This window comes from Candoia aspera, chromosome 2 (assembly GCF_035149785.1).
Source record: "Candoia aspera isolate rCanAsp1 chromosome 2, rCanAsp1.hap2, whole genome shotgun sequence".
Lineage (NCBI taxonomy): Eukaryota > Metazoa > Chordata > Lepidosauria > Squamata > Boidae > Candoia > Candoia aspera.
This window is the reverse complement of record NC_086154.1, coordinates 3,429,272-3,437,543: the sequence shown is the minus strand read 5'-3', so window position 1 is coordinate 3,437,543 and position 8,272 is coordinate 3,429,272. Positions and strand designations below refer to the sequence as shown.

At 45.4% G+C, this 8,272-nt stretch overlaps 1 protein-coding gene across 1 annotated transcript in view; it reads right to left on the bottom strand.

Moving 5' to 3' along the window:
• The window catches only part of LOC134491915 (zinc finger protein 420-like), a 363,546-nt gene that overhangs the window by 172,025 nt on the left and 183,249 nt on the right, over nucleotides 1-8,272 (bottom strand). The gene's annotated exons all lie outside the window — the stretch shown is intronic.

The following is an 8,272-nucleotide window of genomic DNA, read 5'->3' as shown; positions in this document are numbered from 1 at the left end:
TGTAAAATCATGCATGGCATACAATATAGAAGACAAAAACAAAATTGAGTGTAACCTTTAGAAGTAGAGAAACAGCCTCATCATAATGAAAGACATTTAATAGATTGAGGCTTTCCCCAATAGTGACAAATTCTGACCTTCCCCCACTAAGATAGAAAAGAGGCCTTCTGCAGTTTTAGTTGCTTTTAGTTATCGTCTTCAATGGTTCTTCCTCCAGCTGCATTCCTTGTGCTACCTCTCCTACAGTTTGCTCTCCTTTTTCTGTCTCTCCCAACATAGATTGCTTCAAACTGGTGCTTTGTGTTTCTGCATTTTCTGGTCTGGCTGTTGTAATTATTTTTCTTTCAATAGTTCTGTTCCTTTATCACCTCATATTATTTAAGAGACATCAAATTAGTTTCTTACTGTTTCAGGAGGCTCTTTAGATCTCTAATTTATTAAAAAAAATTAGGAGAGCCATTTTATTGTCTTCTGTTTAATTCCTCACAGAATAGATGTTTCTTCCTTACATTTTTTAATAAAATAGTTTTATATTTTATATTGGCTGTCTCTGTCTTTGGTCTTTTCAAAGGATCCACTTCACTTACAGAGATTAGCCTTTTGAACCCTGCGTTTCTGTACCATTCTACATTTCCTGAGATGCGTCTTTCTGTATCTCTGAGCACTTTTTCTATGTAGGAATGTGCTGTCTTTCAATATTTCTGTGATTTTTCCCCCCTTCTGGATCTATATTTAAGTATTGTGTTGCTTTGCACCATGTTCCACAGCCAGCCCCTTTTTTTACACCTCAGATCAGTAGATACGCCATAACAAAACTGCTTCTTAATATCTTTAATACAATTAAATTAAATTAAAAGCAAAGACAATTCAGAAGTACTATTATTTTCCCAGAAGGAAAGTAGTATTTCTTCTGTATTTAGATGTTCAAGGTAAGCTCACAGTATCATGATGGCTATTAAAGATAAGAGTTCCCAGATGGGGTGAGAGTCCTAACCTGTGTTGTATTTCAGAGCCAAAAAGAGTTTTGAGACCTGTTATTTGCAAGGGTTTCATGTCATTTCTTGGCCAGCTTGAATGAATGAAGGGAAGTTGAACTCAGCCTTAATCATGGAATACTCTTCATTCGGTGGCTCCCTTCAGACCCTGTTCATACATTTGCTACACCCTGTTTACTTAACCATGTGTGTACCAACACCCCCATCTTTCAGGTATCCAGGGACCCCCCTCCCTGCTGGTTTGAGACCTGGGGGAGCTTTGTGGGACTTGTTCCCACTCCGGTCCTGGGTTTATTAACTCTGAGGGCCCCCCGCCACCACATACACCCTGCCCACGTTCAGCAACTCTCCATTCTCCAACAGATCTTGCTCACATCGTAAAGTCCTCTAGGGCAGGGGTCTCCAGCCCCCGGGCGGCGGACCGCTACCGGTCCGTGGCCTGTTAGGAACCGGGCCGCACAGCAGGAGGCGAGCGATGGGTGTCAGGATGGAGTCCGAAGACTGTGTGGCGACAGTCGGTGAGGGGGCGAAAACTAAAGAGCCTTCAGAGCCGCTGATTGGTGAAGTTTCTGATGAAGAGACTCAGCAGCCAATCAGCGCTCGACAACGGAGGGCGGCAAAGAGAGCTCAAGAGCTCGAAAGGCGATTGGCTCCCCACAGAAAATGGCGGGAAAGTCAAGCGCTTAAAAGGCGCCCTCACCAAGAACGGGTTGTCGGTGGGCATCGTTCTCTCCTCAGATCTCGTCGCCTCAGGCGATCTCCCTACCTTGCTTGCTTGCTGACCGTTCCCTTCAGGATCTTGTCTCTGCCGCTTCTCCTGCTTCTGACCTTGCTGCCGAGCCGCTGCTGTCCCTGCAGCCTCTCTCCGCGGTGCCTCCTGCCGCCGAGCAGCCGCTGTCTCCGAAGCCTCCCTCTGCCGCACTTCCTGCTTCCTAATCTTGTTGCCGACAGCCGCTCATTCTGAAGCCCTGGGCTGCCGCGTCTCCTGCCTGCTGCGGTGCTGTCGCTGGTCCTTGGATTATTCTCCTCAGCTGATTGAAGTAACCTCTTCTCTTGCTGAGCTGCTGGATCGCTGCTGCCTTCGGAGTTGCTGACTGTCACTCATTTGGTCGTCTCTGCTTCTTGCCTCGCTGCTGAGCGAGCCAGTTCTTCAGTCTACATTTACTTCTGTCCTGCTGTGGCGATTTCATCCACTCAGTCCCGCCTTGTCATTGCCTCGCTGTTGTGCAAGCCAGTTCCTACCCGGCTGCTTTGAGCATCCTGCCACTGCTTGACTCAGTCTGTCAGCTGGGTCTAATTCCTCGTCTGTTTTCATCAACCTCAGTCCTTGTCTCCAGCCTTTTGATTTGAATCCAGTTTCAGCCACGTTAGCCATTGCAGTTGTTAATTAATTTGTGATAAATAAATAAATAAATCCGTTTTCACTTCTTCTGTGTCTGGTTTAGTGCGTCAGAACAGTAAGCGAGCAAATTTACAGCCTGAGTATTTACGCCGCTCCCCATCACTCGCATTACTGCCTGAGATCTGCCGCCTGTCAGAGAAAGCAAGCCCATTGGCTGCTATCTCCAAATGGCCTGAAGAAAACAAGAATAAAAGGTCGGGAAAAGGAGGAAGCGCTTGAATCATCCTGAAACCATTCCCCACCCCCACCAGGTCCGTGGAAAAATTGTCTTCCACAAAACCGGTCCCTGGTGCCAAAAGGGTTGGGAATCACTGATCTGTAATCCGTTCCTCCCCAGCTTTCAGTTTGGTTCTGGTTTTTTTCCCCCACCAGAAAAGACTCCTCCTCCCACCCCTTACCAAAGACAATTCCCTCTTCCATCTAGTTCAGCCCTCTTTCCTTTCACCCCCAAGAGTTTGTCTCTTTCAAGCTGGTTCTAATGCTCTCTTCCTCTTGCTACCTGGTGTGGGCCTTCTGATTGGTGGAGGGACACCTGCCAATCAGCTGCGAGTCTCTAACCAGCTCTCTTCTTGTAGGTCCCTCCTGTTGGATTGGTTCTTATTGTCAGCATTGACTTTCAGAGTTTTTCAGCATTTACTTCAGGGACTTTCTTAGATCCTACTATACGAGCAATTTTTTTTTTCATTAGATTTATACCCTGCCTTTATTTTATAAAATGTTATGTTCCTCCCTCCTTTTTCTCCCCCAGCTCTGTGAGGTGGGTTGGGCTGAGAGAGCAACTGGCCGAAAGGCATCCCACTGGCTTTGTGGTTAAGGACGAACTAGAATTCATGGCTTCAGCAAAGGATCGTTACCTTGTCGTGGTGCTGGAGCTTGAGCACCTCAATGATGCCATGAGCTAAACCATGAAGGGCCACCCAAGACAGGAAGGTCATGACAGAGAGGTCAGACTAAATGCGATCCCTGGGGAAGGTAATGGCAACCCACCCCAGTATTCTTGCTGTGAAAACTAAATGGATCAGTACAACCAGAGATATGTCGGTATACCATCGGAAGATGAGACGCCCAGGTCGGAAGATGGTCAAAATGCTACTGGGGAGGAACAGAGATGAGTTCAACTAGCCCCAGATGTGATGACGCAGCTAGCTCAAAGCCGAAAGGACGGCTAGCAGCTGACAGTGCTGGTGGTGAACGGCGAATCCGATATTCTAAGGATCAACAAACCATTGGAACCTGGAATGTAAGATCTATGAGCCAAGGCAAATTGGATGTGGTTATTGGTGAGATGTCAAGATTAAAGATCGACATTTGGGGAGTCAGTGAACTGAAATGGACTGGAATGGGCCACTTCACATCAAATGACCACCAGATCTACTACTGTGGACAAGAGGACCACAGAAGAAATGGAGTAGCCTTCATAATTAATCGTAAAGTGGCTAAAGCAGTGCTCAGATACAATCCAAAAAACGATAGAATGATCTCAATTCGAATTCAGGGCAAGCCATCTAACATCACAGTGATCCAAATATACGCCCCAACCACAAATGCTGAAGAAGCTGAAGTAGAGCAGTTCTATGAGGATCTGCAGCAACTACTGGACAACACGCCTAAAAGAGATGTTATTTTCATCACAGGAGACTGGAATGCTAAGGTGGGCAGTCAAATGACACCTCGAATTACAGGTAAGCATGGCCTGGGAGAACTAAAACGAAGCAGGACATAGGCTGATAGAATTTTGCCAAGACAACTCAATGTGCATAACAAACACTCTCTTCCAGCAACCTAAGAGACGGCTTTATACATGGACTTCACCAGATGGACAACACCGAAATCAGATTGATTACATCCTTTGCAGCCAAAGGTGGCGGACATCTGTACAGTCGGTAAAAACAAGGCCTGGAGCTGACTGTAGTTCAGATCATGAACTTCTTGCACAATTTAGGATCAGACTAAAGAGATTAGGGAAGACCCATAGATCAGCTAGATATGAGCTCACTAATATTCCTAAGGAATATGCAGTGGAAGTGAAGAATAGATTTAAGGGACTGGACTTAGTAGATAGGGTCCCGGAAGAACTCTGGACAGAAGTTGGCAGCATTGTTCAGGAGGCGGCAACAAAATACATCCCAAAGAAAGAGAAAACCAAGAAGGCAAAATGGCTGTCTGCTGAGACACTAGAAGTAGCCCAAGAAAGAAGGAAAGCAAAAGGCAACAGTGATAGGGGGAGATATGCCCAATTAAATGCAAAATTCCAGAGGCTAGCCAGAAGAGATAAGGAATTATTTTTAAACAAGCAATGCGCAGAAGTGGAAGAAGACAATAGAATAGGAAGGACAAGAGACCTCTTCCAGAAAATTAGAAACATTGGAGGTAAATTCCAGGCCAAAATGGGCATGATCAAAAACAAAGATGGCAAGGACCTAACAGAAGAAGAAGAGATCAAGAAAAGGTGGCAAGAATATATGGAAGACCTGTATAGGAAGGATAACAATATCGGGGATAGCTTTGACAGTGTGGTCAGTGAGCTAGAGCCAGACATCCTGAAGAGTGAGGTTGAATGGGCCTTAAGAAGCATTGCTAATAACAAGGCAGTAGGAGACGACGGCATCCCAGCTGAACTGTTCAAAATCTTGCAAGATGATGCTGTCAAGGTAATGCATGCTATATGCCAGCAAATTTGGAAAACACAAGAATGGCCATCAGATTGGAAAAAATCAACTTATATCCCCGTACCAAAAAAGGGAAACACTAAAGAATGTTCAAACTATCGAACAGTGGCACTCATTTCACCTGCCAGTAAGGTAATGCTCAAGATCCTGCAAGGTAGACTTCAGCAGTTCATGGAGCAAGAATTGCCAGATGTACAAGCTGGGTTTAGAAAAGGCAGAGGAACTAGAGACCAAATTGCCAATATCCGCTGGATAATGGAAAAAGCCAGGGAGTTTCAGAAAAACATCTATTTCTGTTTTATTGACTATTCTAAAGCCTTTGACTGTGTGGACCATAACAAATTGTGGCAAGTTCTTAGTGGTATGGGGATACCAAGTCATCTTGTATGCCTCCTGAAGAATCTGTATAACGACCAAGTAGCAACAGTAAGAACAGACCACGGAACAACAGGCTGGTTTAAGATTGGGAAAGGAGTACGGCAGGGCTGTATACTCTCACCCTACCTATTCAACTTGTATGCAGAACACATCATGCGACAAGCTGGCCTTGAGGAATCCAAGGCTGGAGTTAAAATCTCTGGAAGAAACATTAACAATCTCAGATATGCAGATGATACCACTTTGATGGCTGAAAGTGAAGAGGAACTGAGGAGCCTTATGATGAAGGTGAAAGAAGAAAGTGCAAAAGCTGGTTTGCAGCTAAACCTCAAAAAAACCAAGATTATGGCAACCAGCTTGATTGATAACTGGCACATAGAGGGAGAAAATGTAGAAGCAGTGAAAGACTTTGTATTCCTAGGCGCAAAGATTACTGCAGATGCTGACTGCAGTCAGGAAATCAGAAGACACTTAATCCTTGGAAGAAGAGCAATGACAAATCTCGATAAAATAGTTAAGAGCAGAGACATCACACTGACAACAAAGGCCCGCATAGTTAAAGCAATGGTGTTCCCTGTAGTAACATATGGCTGCGAGAGCTGGACCATAAGGAAGGCTGAGCGAAGGAAGATCGATGCTTTTGAACTGTGGTGTTGGAGGAAAATTCTGAGAGTGCCTTGGACTGCAAGAAGATCCAACCAGTCCATCCTCCAGGAAATCAAGCCAGACTGCTCACTTGAGGGAATGATATTAAAGGCAAAACTGAAATACTTTGGCCACATAATGAGAAGACAGGACACCCTGGAGAAGATGCTGATGCTAGGGAGAGTGGAAGGCAAAAGGAAGAGGGGCCGACCAAGGGCAAGATGGATGGATGATATTCTAGAGGTGACGGACTCGTCCCTGGGGGAGCTGGGGGTGTTGACGACCGACAGGAAGCTCTGGCGTGGGCTGGTCCATGAAGTCACGAAGAGTCGGAAGCGACTAAACAAATAAACAACAACATACAACCAAATTCAAGAATGTACAGGTAGTCCTCACATGGAGAACTAATACAAGGAATTCGACAACAGGACAATGTAAATGGATCGCCGAGCCCTTATTATGGCCAAAAGACTGATTTATACAAAATACAGTAGTTTAGGGAAAGCATGATGGTTATTTAATTGTATTAGAAATATAGATATATATTTGCATTATATATATAGAATTGTAACTATAGAATTGTAATGATATATTTCATATTTTTATTTTACTTTTTCTATCATACTTTTCTCACTTTTTAAGCACCTGTTATGCTTTTTTTTAAAAAAGAAGCAATTCTGAAGCAGCTCTTCCTTTGAAACAAGCCAACAACCCACTTGAAAAGACAAAATGCGGAAGTTATTAAGCCTAAGAAACTAGCAGGGGCCTCTAGAAACCACACCATTTCCTGAAGTATGATTTGAGGCTTTTCTGCTGCAAGCAACAGGCAAAATTACGATGGGCCTTTTTTGTAGATTGCCTTCTGCTTTCTCTTCACACTAGACGGGAAAATGTGCCTACCTATAAATCACCCTTTTTAAAAGAGAAGCCCAGAGAAGGGTAGCTGGATGGGGGAACAGTGTGAAAGTTGGAATGGAGCAGGCCTGAAAGATAGGAGTTGGAACGGCAGACGTCCAAAACTGAGCAATGTAAGAGATAACATTTTTATTCAGCATTTGGGCTCACCTCCCAGGGAGTCATGGCAGTTTCTTTGGCAAACAATACAGAAGAGCTTTATCATTGCCTTCTTTAGGATATTTCTTGACTTCCAAACTAGCTTACAATTCTGAAATTTCCTAGTGGTCTCCAGGCTAAAACCTGGTTTAAACCTGCCCCTCCCAAAGGCTGATAAACCATTTGTGCACATACACAAAGACGAAAAAATGAGGTTCATACAGGATGCTCCTGCTCTTAACCTCTCCAAAGCCATCCATAACAGAAACTGTTTGACTTTAGAGCTGGTCACGCTACAGTCTGCAAACATGAGTCTCTGGAAATGTTGCTTCGATGGTCCTTAAAGGGGGCCCAGATGGAGCAGCCCCAAAGCTCTTCCCCACGGCTCCGCAGTTGCCTCCCTGCCCTTTGGTGTCTCATCTCCGAGCATTGCCTTCCTTCTCGCTGGGAGGCAGATTTTTTTCCCCATTCCCAAAATATTCGCGCTTGCAAGGAGAAATGCATCCCCCTTCGTCCGCCCCTTCCACGGTCCCCGAACCATTATAGGCTGGATCCGCTAGGCGGCGCACTCTGTATTGGCAGCCGCCGAACTTCAGAAAAAAAATCGAGCATGCGCCTGATCAGGTCGGAAACACGTGCTTCCTTCTGGAACATAAGCCATGAGATGATTTTTTTGTTGTTGTTAAGGATCGGAAGTGAGTGCAACAAACAAAGCTTTCCCCCTTGAGGTCCTTGCTCGCCTTGCGCTTCCCAACACCCAAAGCGATTGCAAGAAGTTCTGGCAGGGATGGAGGAGCTGTGACTGGTGGCCTCTTCCCGTTAAAGCCAAGCTGTGCTCAATCCGGAGAGAGGTATTCTTTAATATTGCAAGCTCTGTTTGGGGGCAGAGCCTGGGGTCCCTTCTCCCCACGCGAGCCCCAACTCATGCCCTCAGTCCTGAGGCTTCTTTTCATGCCTCTTCTGGGCGAGAAAAATCTCATGCACAGAGATCAGAGAAGAGACCATTTGGCCATGAAGAAAGACACTCCCTGATCTGTACGGGGTGGCTGGGAGGGAAGAAGCAAATCGGTGATTTGGGAGGGGGGAGGAGAAGTTTCTACCAATGAGGAAAGCGTGGAAATCCAAGTGTG